We start from the raw sequence: 5,139 nt of genomic DNA on the forward strand, positions 1-5,139 counted from the left end.
ATATTCTTTCAATCTTCTTTGGATGTCTCCTGGATCATTCAGGATTTTGCCCATATCATCTTTCAGTGTTGTTCCTCAAAGCCTGAATTTGGTTTTCAGTTCTTTCTCCTTGAGACATGCTGAGTGATTTCTTCCCTTTTTATTCTCCAACTCCAGTTCTTTGCACATTTCACTAGAATGCTTTGATTTGTACATGGAAACTTGGATATCAAGAAGTTTGTAATAATTTGTTGGTAGGAATGACTCACTGTGCCTGAATTGTTTGTACAAACAAAATAGCTTGTATGCAACAACTGCTTTCCTTCTGGGAGACTAGAAAGTTGGCACTGATGCAAGGCAGAATCTGCCTGTGTGACCAGACCAGCCTCCAGTGAAAGCTCTGGCCAAGAGTTGCTCATCAGTTACTCTGGTAGATAACATGCCATAGCCCACTGCTTGTGGAATCATGTGTGTCCTGTGTACCTTAACTTGGAAATTTGATCTTGATCTCTTCAAGAGTTTATTCCATGCAACTTTTCCTGACTTTGCCCTTTTCTCCCCCTTTTACTTTGGTAAGTCATAGCTAAGAGTTCAACATATCCTGTGAATCCTCCTTGGAAATCATTGCGCCTCAGCTAGTTTAGGGAAGACTGGTTACAGCCACCTAATCCAATGTCCTTACATCTTTTGTGGAAAAAATATGTGAGGCGTATGAGGACCTAAAAGTATCCATTAGAGTTTCCGAACCAAAACCTCAAACTCATTGTTGTCTACCTGGAACTAACTCATAGATGACCCTCCAGAAGATTTTTCAAAGGCAGTAAAACACACAGAAGGGAGCTCTGGTGGCTTAATAGCAAGAAGCTGCACTGCAATCCTGAAGGCACGAGGTTCGAATCCACCAGCTGCTCCACAAAAGGAGGATGGCCAATCTCCTCCTTTGAAACAAACTGCCTCTGAAAACCTATGGGTCAGTTCTCACTCGACATCACACACAACAACAACAGTAACAGCAACAGAGCACACAGAAGACTGCTCATTCTTCTCTTAGTGGATTCCTACCACGTGCTTTTGGGTTGCCAGTGCAACTCCTTACTGCTAAGCCATCAGAGCTTCTTTGTATTTACTTCATGTTCCTCTCTGATTTCACCCTTTATTCTCATGCTCATTCTCTTGCAATTTAGCTTTCTATAAAGTATTAACTCTAAAGTCTTGTCTCAGGCTTTGAGGGATCCCACTAAAGGTATAATAAAACAATATATTTGGGTTTGGTAAAAAAAGTTGGGGCAATTTTCCCCAGATGGTTTCTGTTTTTTTGTGAAAATGTTGGGAAAGATAGGGAATTTGACAGAGTGGAAAATATGTGAAGACAATGCTATATAAAATTTATAAAAACTGACAAGAAACAAAAAGATTAATGCAGGGAGAATGCATCAACTCCTTCAAGACAGTGACCACAGATGTATGTGCATTGGCCTCACTTTGCACAGTGTTAACCAGCACTCACAGAAGTCTTAGTGAGAAGAAGACAGATCCTTGAAGAGAAAAATTCTGAGCCAGATTTGGAGGAAGCAAGGTAAATGGACAGAGATTGCAAAATACTGAATGTCTCAGTAGGGCCAAAGAACTGAATTTTTGAGGAAAATAGAGAAAATTGAAAATGTCTTCATTTAGAGCATTCAAAGTGGGAAATTTTCACTGACAAAATGTGCATATAAGTGGGGACAGCCAACATCTGAAGAAATTATCAAGGATGTAAAACAAAGCTGTTGTTGTTGTTACGTGTCCTTGAATCAAGTACAACTAATAGTGAGCCCATAAACAACAGACCTGAACCCTGTCTTATCCTGTGCCATCCTCATCATCTTTGACACACTTAAGTCCATTGTACTCACTGTCTCAATCCATCTCCTTAGGGGTCTTCCTCTCTTTCACTGACCCTCCATCTATCCAAGCATGATATACCTTTCCATAGAATAGCCCATTCTGGCAGCATGTCCAAAGTATGAGAGATGAAGCTTTGCCATACTTGCTTCCAAGGAACAATCAGGCTGCACTTTTTCCAAGACACATCTGTTTGTTCTTTTGGCAGTCCATGAGATTTGCAGTACTCTTCTCCAACATCACAGCTCAAAGGCATAAATTCTTCTTCTGTATTCCTTATTAATTTTCCAGATCTCTAATACATAACAACTGATTGAAAAGATCATGACCTGAATCAGGAGCACCTTAATCTTCAAACTGACATCATTGCTCTTCAGCACTCTGGAGAGGTCCCTGGCAAAGGACTTGCCCAATGCAATATTTCTCCTCATCTGTTCATAGCAATGATGTTGATTGTGGATCCAGGTAAGATGAGGTCTTTAACAGTCTTAGTCTTTTCTCCATCTATCATGATGCTGTCTATTGGTTCAGTGATGAAGTTTTCTGTTATCTTGACACTGAGATGTAATCTGTACTGAACATTGCAGTTCTTGGTCTTCTGTAGCAAGCATTTCAAGTCCTCCTCACTTACAATCGGCAAGCTTGTGTCATCTGCATAATACAGATTGTAGATGAGTCTTCCTCAGAATTTGGTGCCATATTTTTCCTCATGAAGACCAGCTTAATGAATTATTTGCTCAACATAGAGATTTTAAAAGGTAGGTACAAAGAAGGATACAGCTCTGATGCACCCTTCCTGATTTTAAATCACTCAGTGTTCCTTTTCTTTGTGTGGACAATAACTTCTTGATCTAGGTAAGGGTTCTGGGATTCCCACTCTTCTCGACATTAGCCATAACTTGCTAGGATCCACACAGTTAAATGCCTTTTCATAGTCAATAAAGAATAAATATATATATGCTTCTGGTATTTTCTTTTTTTTCTAAACTTTTTAAAAAAACAACAACCCTAAAACCAACTCTCTGGAACATTTTATTGATCTCATCATCTCTTTTCATGATCTTTAACTAGGCTGTTTATTTTTCAGACTAAATACTGACTGACTTTCTACATTGATTTGTCTTAAAATAATAATTATTAGCTTAAGCTCAAAAGAGAAGCACTTATAAATGAATAGGAGATGAAGTGTGCGGAAGACAAAGAGAGGGAACTAATACTTCTGTTAATAGGAATGAGTAAAGGAGTAAGTGAGAACGTTTCATGAGATTGCTCACCCTTTACAGCTCCAACATTCTTTATATGAAACTAAATTATGCAAATGAAGTTAAGCATGTAGGATTTTGCACATGAAAAGGATTTATATAAACTCATAAATGGACATGGGTTTAATTAAAGTTCTATTAGGATTGGTTTATATGAGTGTGTGGATTTAATGATATATTCTAACTTGTCATGAGTTGTTAATTTTATTCTAACAAACTCAAACTCTGCCTATTGGAACTGACTCCTAGCTGATTCTCCAACTAGTTTTCATAGGCTGTAAATCAAATGAGGGAATTTCCCATTTTTCTCCTATGGAGCTGCTGATGGACCTAAAGTCTAGAGGGGCTCCTGAGTTAGCAGCGCAACTTCCTAGGGTACAAAACACAAAAATCTCAAATAAATAAATAAGATTATCACAATAACTCTGTTTTATATTGGGATTGTCATGAAGTGTCAGATTTTGTTTGAAAGAATATGTGACAAGGGATTATTGTCAATAAGAAAATAAGGAGTTGATTAGACAAGTATAATTAATTGTTGGTAATATTGTTGTGTATCGTAGAGTCAGAATCAATTCAGCGCTGACACTTTCATGTGTTTTCAGGGGCAGCAAATTGGACAGCAAGAGATAGCCCATCTTTCTCCCATGGAGTGTCTGGTAAGGCAGAATCAGGTCCCTTTGGTTTAGCAGTGCGATTTCTTGCTAATAATGCATCAACTCCCTTTGTTGCATTGTTGTTGTTGTTGTTAGGTGCCATAGAATCAAGCATAACTCAAAGTGACCCTATGAACAAAAGACCTGAACCTTGTTCTACAACTATTGTCATTTTCTAAGTAAATAGAGTTCCCAGAAGCATGCCATTTAGGAATTGGATGCCACACCTGTTTCCAATTTCTCTTAATCTGGGATCTCCACCAAATACTATCCACAGTGGGTAACCATTATGGCACTTGACACACCAGTGGCACAGCATTCCACATCACAGCAACTCCATGTTACCTCAGTACAATGAATTGACAAACCAGTGCTGTCCACTTAGAAGAAGAATGTTTATTCCAAACACAAGTAACATGAAATAAAAACAAGCAAATAGTCCACACCTAACCCTCAACCAAAACACACCATCCAGAATATGTTTTGCACAAGAGCTTCCAAACTGGAGACTTAGTCGAGGCCCAACCAACTTTTAAATACTTATCACATTAATCAACAATAATTAATTTTATAAAACAAAAATTCTATGAGTGATTGACTATGAAAAATCTGTATGATTTGTAAGCCTTAACTCAATTTAAAAATTATATCAAATTTTATTGTTAAAAAGTTTTTATGTTGTTTTATTTAGTAGCCCTTCTTTGCAAGTGGGGTCCCTGAGCGATAAAAGTGATCTGAGATGGACTACTAACCTAAAGGCTGATGATTCATGTCCGCTTCCTGGTGTCGCACATGAGTTCACTCTGTAACACAGGGGATGTTAAAACCATAAATTCGTACCAACTCAGTAGCAGTGAGTTTGATTTTTTTTGTTTATTTGTTTTGTCTGCAAGTTACATTTTTAACTTCTCACTTCTGCATCATGTGTGGAAAGCCTAGAAACTCTCCATCTGGAAGGTCCTAAAACCTCAAAATGCTAATGATGTTGACACTGAAAGGATATATTTTAAAGCTTTTGTTTCTGTTGACAGTAGAAAAAATTTTTTCAGACACAAGAAAGAGCACTGGCATGATGGCAAAGACATGAACAGGGAAAGGCATTGTAATATATTCTACCCTCAAACTATGTCCTAATCGCATAGTGCTGCTATCTTACAAATAGCACAAGAACAGAAGTGTATTCTTTGACACTTCCAGAAGTGAAAATTCTGAATCAACTCTGTGGATTCTTTCCTTGATGCTATCTCAGACACCATCAGGGTGTGTGTGTGTGTGTGTGTGTGTGTGTGTGTGTGTGTGTGGTGTGTGGTTTGTGGTGTGTGTGTGTGTGTGTGGTGTGTGGTGTGTGTGTGTGTGGT

Source organism: Elephantulus edwardii, unplaced genomic scaffold (genome assembly GCF_000299155.1).
Source record: "Elephantulus edwardii isolate Elephantulus edwardi_28Jun2011 unplaced genomic scaffold, EleEdw1.0 scaffold00177, whole genome shotgun sequence".
NCBI lineage: Eukaryota > Metazoa > Chordata > Mammalia > Macroscelidea > Macroscelididae > Elephantulus > Elephantulus edwardii.